Genomic DNA, 21,828 nt, shown 5'->3' on the forward strand with positions numbered 1-21,828 from the left:
GCCAGTGGATGTTGTCAATTTGACCTCTGGTTCCTCTGCCTTTTCTAAAACCAGCTTGAACATCTGGAAGTCCATGGTTCACGTATTGCTGAAGCCTGGCTTGGAGAATTTTGAGCATTACTTTACTAGCGTGTGAGATGAGTGCAATTGTGCGGTAGTTTGAGCGTTCTCTGGTATTGCCTTTCTTTGGAATTGGAATGAAAACTGACCTTTTCCAGTCCTATGACTGCTGTTGAGTTTTCCAAATTTGCTGGCAGAGTGAGTGCAGCACTTTCACAGCATCATCATTCAGAATTTGAAATAGCTCAACCGGAATTCCATCACCACCACTAGCTTTGTTCGTAGTGATGCTTTCTAAGGCCCAATTGACTTCACATTCCAGGATGTCTGGTTCTACACACACAAATGCATCTTATAATATAGTAACACAAAGAATGCAATAATAAAATATAGTTATAAAACATAGTGCCTTGTGAGTTGCAGACAAGGTGCTGGGAGATAGACTTCAGCAGAGAAGATCAGGCATTGAGCACAGGAGAGGATTTCAGGAAGAAGGGAGAATGAGACTTGCTTCCCACAATCCATGGTATTTAGGAAAGAGCAGCGCAGAGTGGGACAATTCTGCATTAGCTGAGGCAGAAGATCACAGGTCTGCTTGGCACACAGAAGTCTGACATTTTTCAGCTTGCATCTTACCACCCATCATAGTATTTTCCTACCCCTCTACACTCAGAGCTGCTGCAAACCAGACAGCATCTTTCTGCCCAATTTGAAAAAGGCTCCCCTTCTTCTAGACAGTTTGCTTTCATCTGCTAGAATCTTGCAGCACACTGATTTTGTGAGAACAAGACGCTTTACTGCCATCTGCCAGGATGCCAGGATAAAGCACACGCACTGCATCCACAGTGGGCGCACATCTTCCCGAGTTCCGCAGTGCACACGCTGTACAACCGTGCGTGGTGGCTGTGCGGGTAGGAGTTAGTTGGGAAGAAGGCACAGCATCAACTCTTTAATCTGGTGCTGCCCAGAAGGATGGGGAAACCTCAGGACCATATTCATTGGTTCCAAAACGAATCCACATTTTTGCATCCTAGCTGGACCTCCATGCTGGTTGCACCCCGCAAGGCAGATTTTCCAAACTTAATCTACTTTTCTCCCATCCCAGGTGATGCTAGTGGTAAAGAACCTGTCTGCCAATGCAGGAGACATAAGAGACGCAAGTTCAATCCCTGAGTCGGGAAGATTCCCTGAAGGAGGAAATGGCAACTACCCACTCCAGTATTCTTGCCTGGAGAATCCCACGGACAGAGGAGCCTGGTGGGCTACAGTCAATGAGGCTACAAAAGAGTCAGACATGACTTAGCAACTGAGTATGCATTAATCTACTTTTCTCCCACCCCTAGTCTTATCCCTGACCTATCAAATTAATAGGTAACTTATCTTTCAGTTTTCTTCCTTCCAACTCATTGTTCTTGGTCTTCCCCATCTGCCCCTCTCCACTCCTGACAAAGAGCTGCCCCTGCTGCTTTCTTCCACAATCTGAAGTCACAGTTTTGTCCTCGCCCATCAGCATTAGAACAAAGCTCTATGGGTCATTTTTCTCTACGTCCTCAGGCTCTCCCCCTGTCTTGCCTCCTTTCTCTGAGATCTAAAACATACCAGGCTCCTTCATGCACTAACGTAAACTTTTGTCTCCTCTTTGCCTTCAAGATATCTTTACAATCTAGCTTTCTCTTTGATGCCAAACCTCTGGGAAAAAACCTAAGGTAGTGTTTCTTCATAGGAAAACTATGAATTTCCCCTCAGAAAATATGTTCCTATCACCTCCATACGAAATTTTCACCCAATTTCAAGAAGTTAATGAATCCTCTGAAGCCCTTCCATGGATCCCAAGGGTCTGGGGATGGGGGCAGAGGGCTCATCAGTTACACTGACTCAGAAACTCACGCTGGTACAGCAGTGATGACACCAGATGAGTCTGGCTGCTGGTAGCAGCTACATCTCAGCTACTTGTTAGATCAGCCCTGAGCATCCTGGGAGATTCCCCCAAAATATCATTCCTGTGACTCAGTCCTATAAATGACACTGACAATCATATTCCATTCCTCAGCCATCCAGGGCTGTGTTTCCTGCTTTCAGTCAGGAACGCTGCCCACCATGCTCACAGATGACTTTCCAGTTTGGTTTTAATATTCATGTAGGTAAAATATATGGGGCTTTCCCAGTGGCTCAGCAGTAAAGAATCCAGCTGCCAAAATAGGAGACATGGGTTCAATCCTTGGGTTGGGAAGATCCCCTGGAGAAAGAAATGGCAGCCCACTCCAGTATTCTTGCCTGGAAAATCCCATGGATAGAGAAGCCTGGTGAGCTACAGTCCATGGAATTGCAGAGAGTCAGAAATGACTGAGCACGCACGGAAAAACAAAGTCAAGTAAAATATAGAATCCAAGAGGGTCGAAACAAGGAGAAACTCTAGAAATATTGAGTCTGGACCTCTCTGTTCTACCAGGCCAGCCCCACAGCATCCATGTGACCTTGGGCCAGTATTTAACCTCTTTATTCCTTGGCCTCCTTACCTGTAAAATGAAGGGAGTAAACAGCTACGTCACAGAGCTGTCGAGCTCATGGGATAAATTACTTGAGAAAGAATGTGAAGAATTTAGCACAGCGTCTGACACATGGAGATCAGTAAGGAGGTTGCTTCGCTTCTCCTATAGTTCTTGCTCATCTGGTCCACCCCCAACTCGTTAGTAGCAAGGCGAGAAAACTCAGGTGCATAAGGCCTGTTCCGGCAACCTCCCCACTACACCCTGCGTGTATAGGTACCATGTTCATATGTAGGAAGGATACAAAACTTTGTAATAGTGTATACAATTGATGTGTGATAGATACTTGATGAAATGAAGAGTTGGGCCACAATGGCCTTCCAAACTCCAGAGAAAGGCAAGCTGATAGCATTGTCAAATGAATACAATTATTTGCCTTAGTTTTCTCTTTTTAGTCAACTTATTTTGGGTACAAACCTCACAAAAGGAGAGCACGTGCAACTGGTTACCCATTTTTCACTGAAGTGAGTATCTTCCCTCATAACTATGCTGCATTTCATTAAAAATTCAGTGGGATATGGAATGGGATTCTGCCTAACCACAAGCTGGGTGAGTAATTATCTGTCCTGATTTTTGAGATTACTCTTAGCCTACATGCCCATTTTGTTTAAATGATAATATTAAACAAGCAGGGATTTATTATCACCAGGTTCTCACTGCTGCATACCAGCTTGCTCTAGCTGGGGCGAACGGGGCTGCTCTCTAGCTCTGGTGTGTGGCCTTCTCATTGCAGTGGCTTCTCTTGTTGCTGAGCCCAGGCTCGAGGCACACAGGCTTCAGTAGCTGTGGCACATGGGCTTACCTGTCCTACAGAATGTGGGATCTTCCCAGACCAGAGATCAAACCTGTGCCCCCTGCATTGGCAGGCAGATTCTCAACCACTGGACCACCAAAGAAGTCCCATCATTTATTACTGTTGTTGTTGCTGTCACTATTATTACAAACACACCGAAGAGATTCAGAGAATAAGTAACACAGAATCCAAGTTACTTTACAAAGAAGGCTCAGAAACTGAGCACTGTCTTTCAAAAATATGTGAATGTTCTGAAGTTGTTTTAAAAGTTTTAAAAATGTGAGAATGCTATATGCTGTAATAGTTAGAGTCATTAACTATCTCATAGTTAAAGAATAGTCATTTGGTAAGTATAAAGTGGGAGGCTTCCCAGGTGGCTCACTGGTATAGAACCCGCCTGCCAATGCAGGAGACATGAGACGTGGGTTCAATCCCTGGGTCGGGAAGATCCCCTGGAGGAGGGCTTGGCAACCCACTCCAGTATTCTTATCTGGAACATCCCACGGAGCCTATGGGATTGCAAAGAGTCAGATATGACTGAGCATGCACGCACACATGCAAATATAAAGTAAATCCAGTAAGAGCTATTTACACTTTTGCTCATTTTTTATTACCAGTTTTTTTTTAAATCTATTAAAATGTAATCAGTTCGTCCTCCTACTTTCAGGCAGGACCACACTTAGAAGAACTTTACCAGACTTTCTTTCCTTTATCCGTGAAGATCACCAGAGGAGGCTCTGTCATCTTCCTTTCTTTGCCTCTCCAGCAAAAATAAAATGAGCCAACAAACCAATCACACTTTCTCTTCATGCTCTTAATGAATGTCAAGGACTTATTTTTCCTTTATTCATCTTTTACATTTTGCAAAAACATGCTGCTAAATAAAGTACTCCCAAGAGAGGAAGCTAGAGTTACCTATGCTGAATCAGGCAGGTCTGATGCCAGCCTTCCTGGGCTGCAGTTTTGTCTTTAGGGTCCCCCGTGCCCTCCTCTGCTATCTACCACATTGCTGTACCACCTTTCAGCAAACCCAGCATTTGCCTAAGATCTTGAAAGGTGTGGCAAACACTTTAAATGCCTACCTCTACCCAACATCCTTTTTTCTCCTCTTCCTTATCACAGCCTCAATTTATATGAGGCAGCAATATGACCATCTAAAGGGTGGTACTTCCCAATGACATTCTGGCTTTGAGAATATAACAGAAGTGCTTGTGACTTTCAGGAACTATTTCTAGATAGAGGGCATGCCTTCCTTCTCCTTCTTTCTCCCCCTGCCCCCACTGTGTCCCCTCCTTACCTTCTCTTCTTTTCTTTCTCTCCTGCTTCTATATTATAAACATAGTCATGCTCTCAGCTGGATCACTAGCAACCATACTGAATCATGGAGTGAGCATAAGAATGGAAGTCATGTGCTTAGGATGACAGATAAGGGAAACAAAATCTTGGATCCTGATGAACTTGGACTGCTGAAGACAGAAATAAACCATATCGAATTTAAGTCCCTGTTATTTTGTCTTGTTTCAAATTGTTATTTTGTCATGTGGAACTAAACTTGATCCAAACTGAAGCTCCAGTTGGCCGCCTGATGCGGAGAGCCAACTCACTGGAAAAGACCCTCATGCTGGGAAGGATTGAGGGCAGGAGGAGAAGGGGGTGACAGAGGATGAGATGGTTGGATGGCATCACTGTCAACGGACATGAATTTGAGCTAACTGCAGGAGATAGTAAAGGACAGGGAAACCTGGCATGCTGCCGTCCATGGGGTGGCAAGAGTCGGACACAACTGAGCAACTAAACAACAACAGGAAATAACATGGATGTTTCAGAAAACGCAGAGAGAACATCAGTGAGATAGTACCCATCCACCCCACCCACCATGCCTCCCCCAGGACAACACCAGAATTAGAACACATACATGGGTAAACAACAGTTTTAACTTGAAACTTTCATTGAAGTTTATAAGATATCATGAATTGGTTTAAGGATGTTCTATTATAAAAAGATTATGGACTATAAGGAAATACAGGAAATACAGAAAACTACATTATGGATTTCTCTTCTCAACCTAAGTGTCCATTGACAGATGATTGGATAAAGAAGATATGGTACCTATATGTAATGGAATATTACTCAGCCATAAAAAGAATGAAACAATGCCATTTGCAGCAACATGAATGGACCTAGAGATTTTCATACTAAGTGAAGTAAGCCAGGCAAAGACAAATGTCATATGAAAACACTTATATGTGGAATCTAGAAAAAAAGGATACAAGTGAATTTATTTACAAAACAGAAATAGACTCACAGACATAGAAAACAAACTTATGATTACCAAAGGGGAAGGAGGAGATGGATACATTAGGAATTTGGGATTAACATGTACATACTACTATATATAAAATAGATAACCAACAAGGACCTACTGTATAGCTCAGGGAACTATACTTAGTATCTTGTAATAATCCATAATGGAAGAGAATATAAAAAAGAATATATATACATTTTATGCATATGAATAACTGAATCACTTTACTGTATACCTGAAACTAACAATAAAAAATTTTAAATAAATAAAGCTCTCTTCTCAAACAAAGGAGCATGGATGTGTGCGTGCTCATGTCCAACTCTTTGCAACCCCATGGACTGCAGCCCACCTGGCTCTTCTGTCCAGGGGATTTTCCCTGCAAGAATACTAGAGTGGGTTGCCATTTCCTTCTCCAGACAATCAAAGGAACCTCATCCATAAATGTTAATTTCTTGATATTTAACACTTTCTCAATCTTTCAATCATGTGTTTACAGTTTTCTCCCAAACTTTTCTTTTTCTTCAAAAAGTAAAAGAGAAGATTTCAATGAGTACCATGGATAATATGTATACTAATATTTTATTGCTATTTGAAAAGAACATGGTAGTGCTGAAGCGTAACTCTTAGTTCTCAGAGACTATTTCGTTCTTCTGAAATAAAAGGAGTTGAATTTTTGGTAATAATATAAAAGATAAAAGTATTTTTAAAGCACCCAAATAATTCACAGAGGCACTGTTTGTAACAGCAGAGAATTGAAAGTAACGTAAATGGTCTGACAGCAGAACAGAGAATCTGTAGTATGTTCACAGGATGAACCATGCACGACACAGTAATAAAAATGAGCAGCTACAGAAACAATGCAGATGAACTCACAAACGAGCGCAGTGCAGAAGAAAAGGAAGTTAGTTGTTCAGTCGAGTCTGACTCTTTGAGAGCCTGCAGACTATAGCCTGCCAGGCTCCTCTGTTCACGGAATTCTCCAGGCAAGAATAATGGACTGGGTTGCCATTCTCTTCTCCAGGAGATCTTCCTGACCCAGGGATGAAACTGGGTCTCCTGCATTGCAGGCAGATTCTTTACTGTTTGAGCCACCAGGGAAACCCCAAAGAAGCCAGATACAAAAGAATATAGAGTATATGAGCCCATTTACAGAAAGTTCAAAAGAAAGGAAAACTAATCACCCAAGTTAGTAGTTAGGATAGTGGTTTCCTCTGTGGGAGCCAGTGATTGGGAGAAAGTAGGATGGAGTATCAGTGAAACTGCTAATGTTCTATCTCTTCATCTAGAACACACACTTTATATAAAGGCTAAGTTCACTTTGTAAAGCTGAACTAACTATAAATTTATGAGCTTTTACATTTATGTATGTAAAATAAAATCACTTCAGATGGTGACTGCAGCCATCAAGTTAAAAGGCACTTACTCCTTGGAAGAAAAGCTATAACAAACATAGACAGCATATTACAAGCAGAGACGTTACTTTGCCAACAAAGATCCGTCTAGTCAAAGCTATGGTTTTTCTAGTAGTCATGTATGGATGTGACAGTTGGAGCTTAAAGAAGGCTGAGCACCAAAGAACTGATGTTTTTGAATTGTGGGGCTGGAAAAGACTCTTGAGAGTCCCTTGGACTGCAAGGAGATCAAATCAGTCAATCCTAAAGGAAATCAACCCAGAATATTCATTGGAAGGACTGATGCTGAAGCTGAAGCTCCAATACTTTGGCCATCTGATGCGAAGAGCCAACTCATTGGAAAAGAAAGATTGAAGGCAGAAGGAGAAGGGGACGACAGAGGAGATGGTTGGATGACATTACTGACTCAATGGACATGAGTTTGAGCGAGCTCTGGCAGATGGTGAAGGACAGGGAAGCTTGGCGTGCTGCAGTTCTTGGGATCAAGAAGACATGACATGACATGACAATAACAAGATATACTTCAATAAGAAGTTTACTTTGATAAAAGCAAATTGAAATAATCACCATCTGATTTGATATTCCCATCCTTGCTTCCCAAATCCAGCAGAGAAGTTAGAACACTCGCTCTCTTACCCTCCAGCCAGCATCAGGATTTTGAGTGACATGAGGATCACCTCTTCTCTACCTCTGTTTCTCCTTGATAGTTCCATTTTTGAATGGAAATCACCCAGTCCTATGCATTCCTTCTCCAGGATCATATTTGAATTATTTGGGGGACACTCAAAATTCTAGGTGTCTTTCCATTATAGTTCTTTTGCATTTTTTTTTTTTTTTACATTTGCCCCCAGTGGCAGACAGGGAGTTTCCATTGTACTTTCATCTATTAGTAACTGAGCCGCAGTCCTAAACCAAAAGATCTGCCGGGTCACTGGCATGGCTTCAGCAGTACATATTCTAGATATGACTGATCAATGGCTCATCCATTGCCCTAGCAGGTTATTATGCTTGGAGCACTCACTTTAAATTAGCTCATCTGAGGAGGTTAACAAACTAATTTGTCTGCTACAGCCTTGACTTTTAAAGTTCTTTTATTATTATTTTTATTACTATTGTAAATGTTCTCTGCACTTTCACTATACTTTTAATCATTGAGAACAGAGCTCCAAACACCTCCAAGCCAGACCCAGAGGACTCTCGAGTCAGAAGGGCATAAGCTAATCCATGGCAGCGTCTCTCAAGAGCCACAGGAGGCCTGCAAATGCAGGCGTGATGCTAGACAGCAGACAGCAACAGAGTCACAGCTGTAAAACCCTTCTTCAGGGACTGAGGATTTTGGCCTGTTAAGTTCTTCCCAGTGGTACCCTCACCCTCAGATAAATTCCTCTGCTGATAAAATAAATGACAGAGCAAAAGATGTTTTTGATAATGGCTGATACTATGGAATTGAGAGTGGTCTGCAAACCCTTCTTGACCTTGGAATCTTTTATGCAAGTCCATTTAGGTAGAAGCGTCCTGTCTCCTTGAAAGAAGGGCTTACCCCCTGAGCTGCTCCCCTCCCATCAACTGCTTCTAAATGGGCTCCACTGGGTCACTGGGCACCACTGCACTGAATCTTTGTCCTCATAAAGTGGTATAGTCCTCAGGCCACTGGAAGAGCATTTCTCAAATTTAATCCTCCAATGGATGCCAGATTGCATAATAAGCCCTGGGAGAGCTGGTTAATACTCAGATTCCCAGGCATGATCAAATTCAGTAGTGGATCCTCGGAACCTGTATATTTAACAAGGTCAATAGGTGGTTCTGATACACAGACAAGCCTGGGAATCATGGTCGTGGCCTAGACAAAAACCTACACCCATGTTTTTGGAAGTGAGGACCAAGGACCATCAGTACCAGAATCACCTATGTGTCTGAGATGTGCATATTAGCACTTGTGAGGCTAGGCTGACATGTGGAGCATGGGGGCTACTTTAGTTGAGTTGAATGAGGGTTCACATTTTCACTGTATTGAAAGCAAGATGCTCTTGGATCTGAAAACCTTCCACGTGGATCCAAGTTTCTGCCCACAGTTTCTCTGATAGACTTTCTGCACTTCAGACCAAGGTGTCTTCTAAGAGACCCACCAATGTCTTTGCTCAATTTGATTACTTTCTCCTCTCTTCTTGCCCCATTCAAGACTCTTTTATCTAGGCTCAGGGCTAGAAAAATCAGCTCAAACTGATTCATATTCTAAGTCTCTTGTCATCTTCTTGGACCTCTGCCAAAAAATCAAGTTCCTTTTCTCTGTGATCTACTGTGATCAACCTCCTTTTCCCAAGACATGAAGTTGGAAAACTCCAGCTATTTGAGGTAGAGAAAGGACCTCAGGGGGTACAGGTAAATGCAGAGGGCAAATGGACACCAGTTCATGAAAACATCCATTTCTTTAGCTATCTGTTAGGCACCAGGTATGTTCAGCTTGGGCTTCCCTGATAGCTCAGTTGGTAAAGAATCCTCCTGCAGTGTGGGAGACCTGGGTTTGATCCCTGGGTTGGGAGGATTCCCTGGAGAAGGAAAAGACTACACACCCCAGTATTCTGGCCTGGATAATTCCATGGACTGTACAGTGCATGGAGTCGCAAAGAGTCAGACACCACTGAGCGACTTTCACGTGTTCAGCTTGTAAAAACACATGGATTTGTACAAAAGTACACTTATAATTTGTGTATCTTTTCTGTCTGTACTACAGCAAGACCAAATCAGTCAATCTTAAAGGACATTAATACTGAATACTCACTGGAAGGACTGATGCTGAAGCTTCAGTACTTTGGCCACCTGATACAAACAGCTGACTCATCGGAAAAGACCCTGATGCTGAGAAAGATTGAAGACAGATGGAGAAGAGGGCCACAGAGGATGAGATGGTTGGATGGCATCATCGATTCAGTGGCCATGAACTTGGGCAAACTCCAAGAGATGGTGAGGGACAGGTAAGCCTAGTATGCTGCAGTTCAGGGGGTCATGAAGAGTTGGACATGACTTGGCAACTGAACAACAATGTATATACTTTACTATCTTGGTTAATACCGCAAAACCAATACAGATTATTGATCGGTAGAGACAAAGATAGAGATACAGATACATTCTGAACAGAAACTGTCAGTGGAGACACTTCCCTGGTGGTCCAGTGGTTAAGAATCCACACTCCCAATGCATGGGCATGGGTTAGATCCCTGGCTGGGGAACTAAGATCCCATCTACTGCGAAAAAACTAAACCTGTGCACGGCAACTATTGAGTCTGTGCACTCTAGAGCCTGTGTGGGGCAAGTAGAGAAAGCCCACGTGCTACAACTGAGAGCCCTTTGCTACAACAAAGACCCAGCAAGGCCAAAAAAAAAAAAAAAGATTGTCAGTGGAAGTTGTCTCAATATTGTAATTAATTACAAGTGATTTTTATTTTCTTCACATTTATCCATATCCTTCAAATTGACTATCATGAACTCTTAAATATATTTTTTTTAATTCTTCAAGTTTCTATTCTAAATGTGGACAATAATTCACAGCAAAAGCAACATCCCCATCATGTTACCTGGAGGTGACCTCTGGGGCCTGCTCCAGCAGGAAATTGTGAGCATTGTTGTCTTTCATATCACTTCGTGGTTGCAGAGTTCATTTGCTCAGGAACGATTTTCACCTCTGTATATATCTGTACACACTTGCTAGAGCCAAAAGAAAACTTCAAAGAACTTATAAGAAATAGAATGCTTTTCAGAGACCTTTGCAAAGTCAGAGCCCTGTAAGTATTTATATAAGAAGCCACTTAATGTCTACTTGACTGATGGGAACTTAAATTGCAATAAGGCAGCTGCTGAATAGAAAGGAAAGTGTTCTTAGAGATGAAAGAGACAAAGTTCCTCTCTGCTTTCTCCCAAGGGTCAGCATGATCCAGCATCCATGCCAGAGGCTCACATGAGGTCTTCCTGAATGACGCTGAAGGCTGGCTTAACAGAATTTGGAAGCAGGCAGAACTGGCTTTGGTGCCCAAACAACTTTCCCCTGAGAACCCCTCTCTTCCCCATCCCAACCCCTTCTCCCACCCCAACCACTCACCATTTAGTTTGCTATTCTTTTTCCCTCTTTCGCTCAGCTGGAGGACATTAAATACACATAAAGAGATGAACTGATCAGTGTTACCTGAAGACAGGTGACATGTTCCCTGTGTCCTTCCCTTTGTAAAGAAGGAATTCTGGAAACGGGTTTTCAGATAGGTGGTCAGGATGGATATTTCTGGGCAGAAAGGAGCCATCTCCACCTCACCTCAGTATTGTCCTAAGAGGCATGTCTCCACATGAAGCCAGCTCAGTCCCTCTCTTGCTTTTAATAGTTCACAGGAATGCCAGGAACCTGTCTCCTCTGCTACCAGGCCCAGCAATGAGGTGGCCTCGTGCCAGTGGCTTCTTCGTGAAGGATAAGGAACATGCCCCATGGCTCTCTCCATCACCACATATCTTCCCCCACTCTGTTAGCAGGTACATGAATTTGCAAAGGTTTAGGGTGCCTCTCGCCCCTCCCAGACCAGATGCCTCCTTCCTGATCCACAACCTAGCCTTCAGCATGTGAATGCAACGGTGAGTCAAGATTAGTACCCCAGACCGCATCCATGTGGCCCTTCAACATCAGTCCTGACAACTGCTTGGAATAATGCGTGTTTTACTTCTCTGGGCCTCTGTTTTCTCATCTGTAAAATGGAAAGAACAACAGTACCTCTCTTCTGGCATTATTGGAGACAAAATCAAATTAAATCAGGCAAAGTGCTCATCACAATGTCCTGCAAATAGTACTAAATACATGTTAGTTGTTAAAACATCCAAAATCATTCCTTTCAGAGACTGTCCACAGGACAAGGGTGAGAACTCCTGGTTAAGACGGTATTAACACCTTATTCAGTTCAGTTCAGTTCGGTCGCTCAGTTGTGTCCGACTCTTTGTGACCCCATAAATCGCAGCATGCCAGGCCTCCCTATCCATCACCAACTCCTGGAGTTCACTCAGACTCACGTCCATCGAGTCAGTGATGCCATCCAGCTATCTCATCCTCTGTCGTCCCCTTCTCCTCCTGCCCCCAGTCCCTCCCAGCATCAGAGTCTTTTCCAATGAGTCAACTCTTTGCATGAGGTGGCCAAAGTACTGGAGTTTCAGCTTTAGCATCATTCCTTCCAAAGAAATCCCAGGGTTGATCTCCTTCAGAATGGACTGGTTGGATCTCCTCGCAGTCCAAAGGACTCTCAAGAGTCTTCTCCAACACCACAGTTCAAAAGCATCAATTCTTCAGTGCTCAGCCTTCTTTACAATCCAACTCTCACATCCATACATGACCACTGGAAAAACCATTGCCTTGACTAGACAGACCTTAGTCGGCAAAGTAATGTCTCTGCTTTTGAATATGCTATCTAGGTTGGTCATAACTTTTCTTCCAGGGAGTAAGCGTCTTTTAATTTCATGGCTGCAGTCACCATCTGCAATGATTTTGGAGCCCAAAAAAATAAAGTCTGACACTGTTTCTACTGTTTCCCCATCTATTTCCCATGAAGTGATGGGACCGGATGCCATGATCTTCGTTTTCTGAATGTTGAGCTTTAAGCTTTTAACTTTTTCACTCTCCTCTTTCACTTTCATCAAGAGGCTTTTGAGTTCCTCTTCACTTTCTGCCATAACGGTGGTGTTATCTGCATATCTGAGGTTACTGAGATTTCTCCCGGCAATCTTAATTCCAGCTTGTGCTTCTTCCAGTCCAGCATTTCTCATTAGCATTTTGTATTGGGCTTCCTTGGTAGCTCAGCTGGTAAAGAATCCACCTGCAATGCAGGAGACTCCGGTTTGATTCCTGGTCTGGGAAGATCCCCTGGAGAAGGGATAGGCTACCCACTCCAGTATTCTTGGGCTCCTCTGGTGGTTCAGACAATAAAGAATCTGCCTGCAATGCAGGAGACCTGAGTTCCATCCCTGGGTTGGGAAGATCCCCTGGCAGGGGTGGGGTGGGGTGGGGCATGGCAACCCACTCCAATATTCCTGCCTGGAGAATCCCAATGGACAGAGAAGCCTGGTGGGCTACAGTCCATGGAGTCACAAAGAGTCAGACACGACTGAGCGACTAAGCCCACAGCATTTTGTATTAGGATCTGCACCAAGCGGTCCTCTACTCAAATGCCATTCACCAGTGTGTCATAGCTCCATTCACTACTGCTTACTACATGCCCAGCACCCTTCACGTGTGCCGTCTTCCTTACTCCTTATGACAACCCCATGAGGCCAGTGCTGCTGTTCTCCCCATTTTATAGATGACAAATTGAGGTGCACTGAGGTTAACTAAATGGCCAAGGTTGCATGGCTACTAAATGCCAGGACTGACATTCAAATCGAAGCACCCTGGCTCCACGGTCCACATCTCGGCTACTGTTGCAAGCACACGTGGTGGTGTGAGAGGCTGTCCGGCTATGGCACACCGCCTTCCTGCACTAACCAGGGCTTGCACTCAAATGATGGCCCAGTGATGGAATGTTTAATGTTCTGAGTGCTTCGAAAATGTCAAGTATGTGTAACACCCATAGTCTGTAAACACTTCCCTTGGACGGTCAGGAATAAAAATAGCATAGCTTTTAAACAACAAATACTTTAGCAGTTACAGGGGAGACATCCTTTTGCCTCTACTTTCCTGCGTTATTTGGTTGACACCCTCCATAATAAAAGACAGATCAACAGAAAAAATATTTTCAAATATATACTTACAAGAGCCCTACATAGATGTGAGATACCAAAAGAGGCCAGAAATTGAGGCTTACATACCATCCTGAGCCAGGAAAAGCATAGGGAACTAGGACTTCAAAGAGAAGGAGGGTGAAAGTTTGTTAAACAAAGGCTGCCCTGTTATGCTCTGATGGTAGCTCTCTTCCTGGTACAGGCCCCCTTTTAATGTAAATTTCCCCTCTCCTCTGTTTTCCGAGTTTCTCCTGTGTCTGCAGTTTTTCAAAATAATCTTATACCGCAGAGGCATATTTTGGGGTGGCCCAGTCTGCTCACCTGCACGGTTAATGTACTCTGGAAATTGGGCTGAGTGCTTTACGTTGAGGGGCTTCGCAGGGGTCACAGTGGTTAAGAATCCACGTGCCAGTGCAGGAGACACAGGAGACGGATTCGATCACTGGGTTGGGAGGAAATGGCAGCCCACTCCAATATTCATGCCTGGAGAATCCCATGGACAGAGGAGGCTGGCGGGCTATAGGGTCACAAAGAGTCGAACGCAACTGACTATGCATGACAGCTTTACATTGATCCTGTCTTCATCTTCACAACAACTCTAAGAAACAGGTGTTGTGGTTTCACTCATTTTACAGATGGGACCCAGAAAGGGCAAGTAACTTGCCAGAAGCCACACAGTGGTAGCACCTACCTTGTAGGGTTGTTTGGGGGACTAAAGGAGATAATGCATGTAAACAAGTACTTAGAATAGAGCCCTATTCTAACTGTTGGTCTAATCCTTGACCAACAACCAATAACCAAGAGGTTATTAGACAGGCAAACCTTCCTCTTCCTAGTACTGACCGCTTCTCACAGCATAACTTGGATATGTAATCAGATTAAAAGTCTCCTTCCTATCATTTGTGCTGTTCACAGACTGATGCGTTTTAGTAGGGTTCTTTGTCTCACTCTCTTAGGAGAGATTATTCTGACTCAGTCAATATGGAAAGAGATCTTTATCAACTAAAACAACCATACCCAGTCACCAACTAGAAGAAAGATTTTTAAGTCGACTGCCTATGAAGAATATCCAGATTCCACAAATTTCCTCTTTTAACTCAAATTAACTTTTGGATCCCCAACTTAATCAGTTTAATAAATCTAACAGTAGGAATTTTCAGGAAGAATAAATTACATCATATATTTCTCTTTTTATCATTTAATTATATTCTTTCTATTTAAAAACTTGGTGGAAATTATAATTTGTATCCTGAAATAAGTCAGTTCCAATGGAACAGACAATTATTGGGATCTTTTCCTTTTCTATTTCTTTTCCCACTCAAAGCCTCTGACTCTATCTTTCCCATCCACCACCTCTCCAGAGCCAACTCAACCATTGCTTCTGGTTCCATATTGGGATGTAACTGGCTTCCCAACTTTCCAATGGAATCCTTGACCAAGAGGTTATTAGACAGGCAAACCTTTCTCTTCCTAATACTGACCACTTCTCACAGCATAATTTGGATATGTAATCAGATTAAAAGCCCCCTTCCCATCAGGGGTGAGGATGATGAAGGGAAGAAAAGAGAAAGAACACCCTGCTCTGCCATGCTCTGTATTACCCTCTCCCAGCACGTGGGAGGGCCAGTGCTGAGTCAGAGCAGAAGCCATGGTTGACTCCTTTGTCCCCTCTCCTGACCTCTTCTGGGAACCCGTGTCTTTAAACTCCCAGAGTTTTCAAAGGATTAAAACACACACTATCAAAATGCCTTCTCTCTCCCTGCCATTTCCTCCCCGCTCTGACTCATCCCTTTGTTCAATGGAGTAAACCTGGAGGCATTAGCCCCCACATTTCTCCACAGGCACTGAAAGGTGAGCAGGCACAGTACAAATGGCAAATTTCAGTTCAGTCACTCAGTCATGTCAGAATCTTTGTGACCCCATGAATCGCAGCATGCCAGGCCTCCCTGTCCATCACCATCTCCCAGAGTTCACTCAGACTCACGTCCATCAGGTCCGTGATGCCATCCAGCCATCTCATCCTCGGTTGTCCCCTTCTCCTCCTGCCCCTAGTCCCTCCCAGCATCAGAGTCTTTTCCAATGAGTTAACTCTTCACATGAGGTGGCCAAAGTCCTGGAGTTTCAGCTTCAGCATCATTCCCTCCAAAGAAATCCCAGGGTTGATCTCCTTCAGAATGGACTGGTTGGATCTCCTTGCAGTCCAAGGGACTCTCAAGAGTCTTCTCCAACACCACAGTTCAAAAGCATCAATTCTTAGGTGCTCAGCCTTCTTCACAGTCCAACTCTCACATCCATACATGACCACTAGAAAAACCATAGCCTTGACTAGACAGACCTTAGTCAGCAAAGTCATGTCTCTGCTTTTGAATATACTATCTAGGTTGGTCATAACTTTTCTTCCAAGGAGTAAGCGTCTTTTAATTTCATGGCTGCAATCACCATCTTCAGTGATTTTGGAGCCCCCAAAAATAAAGTCTGACACTGTTTCTACTGTTTCCCCATCTATTTCCCATGAAGTGATGGGACTGGATGCCATGATCTTCGTTTTCTGAATGTTGAGCTTTAAGCCAACTTTTGCACTCTCCTCTTTCACTTTCATCAAGATGCTTCTTAGTTCCTCTTTACTTTCTGCCATAAGGGTGGTGTCATCTGCATATCTGAGGTTCTTGATATTTCTCCCGGCAATCTTAATTCCAGCTTGTGCTTCTTCCAGTCCAGTGTTTCTCATGATGTACTCTGCATAGAAGTTAAATAAGCAGGGTGACAATATACAGCCTTGATGCACTCCTTTTCCTATTTGGAACCAGTCTGTTGTTCCATGTCCAGTTCTAACTGTTGCTTCCTGACCTGCATACAGATTTCTCAAGAGGCAGGTCAGGTGGTCTGGTATTCCCATCTCTTTCAGAATCTTCCACAGTTTATTTTGATCCACACAGTCAAAGGCTTTGGCATAGCCAATAAAGCAGAAATAGATGTTTTTCTGGAACTCTCTTGCTTTCTCCATGATCCAGCAGATGTTGGCAATTTGATCTCTGGTTCCTCTGCCTTTTCTAAAACCAGCTTGAACATCAGGGAGTTCACGGTTCACGTATTGTTGAAGCCTTGATTGCAGAATTTTGAGCATTACTTTACTAGCATGTGAGATGAGTGCAATTGTGTGGTAGTTTGAGCATTCTGTTGCATTGCCTTTTTTTGGAATTGGAATGAAAACTGACCTTTTCCAGTCCTGTGGCCACTGCTGAGTGTTCCAGATTTGCTGGCATATTGAGTGCAGCACTTTCACAGCATCATCTTTCAGGATTTGAAACAGCTCCGCTGGAATTCCATCACCTGCACTAGCTTTGTTTGTAGTGATGCTTTCTAAGGCCCACTGGACTTCACATTCCAAGATGTCTGGCTCTAGATTAATGATCACATCATCATGATTATCTGGGTCGTGAAGATCTTTTTTGTAGTTCTGTGTATTCTTGCCACCTCTTCTTCATATCTTCTGCTTCTGTTAGGTCCAGACCATTTCTGTCCTTTATCGAGCCCATCTTTGCATGAAATGTTCCTTGGTATCTCCAATTTTCTTGAAGAGATCTCTAGTCTTTCCCATTCTGTTCTTTTCCTCTATTTCTTTGCATTGATCACTGAAGGAGGCTTTCTGATCTCTCCTTGCTATTCTTTGGAACTCTGCATTCAGATGCTTATATCTTTCCTTTTCTCCTTTGCTTTTCACTTCTCTTCTTTTCACAGCTATTTGTAAGGCCTCCACAGACAGCCATTTTGCTCTTTTGCATTTCTTTTCCATGGGGATGGTAAATGGCAAAAGAGACAGCATTTTAGTCACCTCCCACCCAGCCCACTGTCCAGGGAGAGATTCCTGTCCCAGGGTTCTGAGATGATGGCCAATCATGTGACAACCAACCCTAGACAGATGGGATGAATGGCAGTTTACTAGTCACATACAGCTCAGACAGTAACGATTCTGCCTGCAATGCAGGAGGCCCGGGTTTGATCCCTGGGTCAGGAAGATCCCCTGGAGAAGAGCATGGCTACCCACTCTAGTATCTTGTCTGGAGAATTCCAAGGACAAAGAAGCCTGGTGAGCTACAGTCCAAGTGTTCGCAAAGGGTCGGACAAGACTTAGTGACTAACACTTTCACTTTCTACATTCACAGCTCAAGGAGAGAAGATAGTACCCACACAGGCCACATGGATGTTGCGGTCAGGGGCACAGTGAACCACCACCAGGGGCTTTGCAATATCAAGAGGACAGGGAGCCCTGCGGTTCCCACAGGAGGATGCAATTGGTTTGTTTAGCTTAATAATCCCACAGGCTGTCAGGAAACTAAAACTCATCAAGAAAAAGCAGAAACTGTGCCTAGTCCCTTGGTAAAGAAGGTTTTTTGGCTAGGAGACATTATCTATGAGAGCGGAGTGAAGATGGAGACATGCATTAGGCCACTCAAAGCCCTCCCCAATTTATCAGCTGTCAAGGTAGCAACATAATATTAATTTTAGGCCTTCCATCACAGAAGGTGAGTACAAAGGGGAGTCTGTGAAGACAGCTTTCGGCATACACAACCAGGTGAAGAGCAGGTTAAAAACTTGAGAGACAAAGTCTATCAGGCAAGCCTGGATGCACTTCTTTAAAGCCAGAAATAGAGTGTGATGATCAAAAGCCTTCCATAAAAGCAAAGCTCTTCTCTCAAATCCCCAAATGCTTGTTTTGCTTTTTTCTTCTTTTGTAAGATTCTTGGGAATTTTGTTTGCTTTATATTAAACCTAAGTAATGACTTGGGAGAATAAAAAACGTTAGGACTATATACGGACATAAATTATAAAGCCTTATATCAACACAGGGGCTTCCCTCGTGGCTCAGATGGTTAAGAATCTCCTGAGATGCAGGAGACCCAGGTTCAATTCCTGTGTTGGAGGATCCCTTAGGCTTCAGAGCAACTAAGCCCGTGTGCCACAACTACTGAAGCCTGCGCGCTTTGGAGCCCCTGCACCATAACAAGAGAGGCCACTGCAAGAGAAGCCATCACTCAAAACTAGAGAAAAGCCTGTGCAGCAACGAAGACCCAGCAGAGCCATAAAGAAATCAGTAAAATTTTAAAAGAGGAAAGGACTACCTCAAGAAACTGGCAGGACCGTCCCTGGGATTCACACAGGACTAGAAGGACTTTGTGTTCCCACCAGCCAGAGTGGAAAAATGCCCTAATATGCAAGGCATCCGCCAGAGAAGACAGCAGAAGAGTAGCACCTAGTAATGAGCCTAAAGGCTGCTCTGGTCCTGCCTAACAGGGCTCAAAAGGATCCTCAAAACTATTTTCAAGCAACCTAACTGCAAGGGGAAATGTTTAAGAATATTTAAATTAGTACTGCAATATCCAATAAGCAACAAGAAAAATTTGCCATATCCGGCATCCAATAAAAACCTAATAAGTATGCCAAAAGGCAGGAAAATACAGCCCCTGATGAGGAGGAAAAAAACAATCATTCAAGGGAAAGAGTCCCAGAAATGACACAGATGATAAAATTTGCAGACATGAACATTAAAACATTTATAATAAATATATTCCAAATGTTCAAGAAGGTAGAGAAAAGATTTAGCTTGTTAAAAGGAGATGTGGATGGCACGAAAAAGACTCAAAACTTTTAAGCCACGAAAAATACAATGGATGGTATTTCCGGTGTCCCAGGACCACCCACATGGAGAAGGGCTCATTACTATAGAGGCGGTGTAATCATAGCTATCACTTATTATAGCACAATAATACACAGCAGGCCCAGCAAGGGGAAAAGACACAGAAGGTGGAGTCTGGAGGAATTCAGACACAGGCTTCCAAAGTTCTCCCTTTGGGGCTGAAGAGGGGAGAGTTGGGAGGGTCACACAGAACACTTAAACAGAAATCAGTGTTTCTTCCCAAACAAACTGGCTTAAGACTCAAAGTCCAGGGTTTTCACTGGAAGCTGGTCACGTTGGCACTCTCTGCCTGAGTGACAAGCCACAACTACCAAAATTCCAGACTCCGAGTAGGAAAGCAGGTGTTCACCATGGATACACCATCTGTACAGTTAATCTAGGCAAGCTGGTGCAGCAGGGTCAGAGCCCAGGTGGGCAAAGCAGCCTTATCAGTGTAGGGAGCATTCCAAAGTCAAGTTCCAAGATGGCAGCCAAAAGCGAGCCCTTCAAGTAGTGCTTTTTAAAGGTGTCCGAACTGTCTCCTGCCCAGACGGGATTACCATCAGATCGGATACTGCTGAAGGAGAGATTAGTGAGCAGTGGCAATCATCCCAGACAAGAGCAGATGAAGGGCTTCGCTGGTGCTTAAGAATGTGCCTTGCAATGTAGGGGACATCAGTGTGATCCTTGGAACGGGAAGATCCCACATGCCTCGAAGCAACTAGCTCCATTTGCCACAACTAATAAACCTGTGCTCTAGAGCCCAGGAGCTGCAACTACTGAGCACAAACGCCACAGCTACTGCAGCCTGCATGCCCTGGAGCCCATGCACTGCAGCAAGAGAAGCCACTGCAATGAGAAGCCCGAGCACCACAACTAGAGAGAGCCCACGCACAGCAAAGACCACCCAGCACAACCAAAACTAAATAAGCAGTAATGAAGCAGATGGATGTGATGACCCTTACATTTCTGCCTTGAGCAATCTGGAAAGTGGTGGCACTAGCAACATAAGAGAGAGCAGGCATTCCATAATTCTTAAAATATAATTCTTGAACAAGCAAGCACTAAGATAACCCATTATACAGTTTTATGTAGACACCAAGGACTAGTCAGGTCTTTATCTGAGGGTTAATTTCTGAAACATCCATACCTGAAGCTTGATAAGGATGTTTCTACATAGCTAAAAAGCAAGAAAACTAAAATTTTAAGCTAGTAAACATTTTAGTAAATGGCCTCTGTCAGAAATAAAGAGAAAAATATATAAAAGGATGCAATGTATTGATGAATACGAGAGATTGATAGAAGGAACAGCATTCATTGTTTGTCTATAAGGCACTTCCTATACAAGGATCTGACTTAATCTTCACAACAATTTAAGAATTATTTTACAGATGAGAAAGGAGAGGCTAAAGAGGGTTTAGTAAATACTACACAGGGAAACAGTTAATTCGATGGGAGCAAGAAAAATAAGCCCATAACTCTGTCTTCAAATTCCTTTTCTTAGGGGTAAGAGAGATTATATTCAGAAGGACACTTTTAAAACATTTTACTTTCTATTGGAGTATAGCTCATTAACAATGTTGTGATAGCTTTAGGTGTACAGCAGAGCGACTCAGCCATACATAAGCATGTATCCATTCTCCCCCAGACTCCCCTTCCATCCATGCTGCCACAGAATATCGAGCAGAGTTCCCTGTGCTATATAGTAGGTCCTTGGTGGTTATCCATTTTAAGTGTGTACATGTCCATCCCCAACTCCCTAGCCTTCCCCCTAGCCTTCTCTCCTATCTCCAAATTCTTTGTGCTTTCCACTGACTTCTGTTTTTATTCAAAGTGAGGACACACAGAATGAAAGAAGTAATTTTTTAAACAAATATAAAGAGAGAGAGTTCTTCAAATGACTCATCTGAACAGAGAGGGAGCATATCAGCGCTAGGAAGGTGGTAGACCAAAAGTGTGAATTCAGAAGACTGAAATCACCCTAACCTCTGCTCTCTCATCTCCCTCCTGCAGAAGGGGAAGCAACAGTTATAAGTAAACTCTATTCTACGTACAGAATTTTTATCTCTAGAATTTTATTCCTTTGAAAGGAAATAATTCTATCATAACTAAAAACCATAAGGCAAAGATGGGAAATAGGCAATCACTCTTTCCTTTCATAGAAAGGAGCCATTGTTCATATATCATGGTCCTTTTCCCCTCTAAACCCAGACACAGCCCCAGAAGCCTTCTCAACACATCATTTCGGGCAGCCCTTTCCAGTGGTGGAAATTAGAACTCAGAACGAAACTTCTTCAGCA

This window comes from Capra hircus, chromosome 5 (assembly GCF_001704415.2).
Source record: "Capra hircus breed San Clemente chromosome 5, ASM170441v1, whole genome shotgun sequence".
Taxonomy (NCBI): domain Eukaryota; kingdom Metazoa; phylum Chordata; class Mammalia; order Artiodactyla; family Bovidae; genus Capra; species Capra hircus.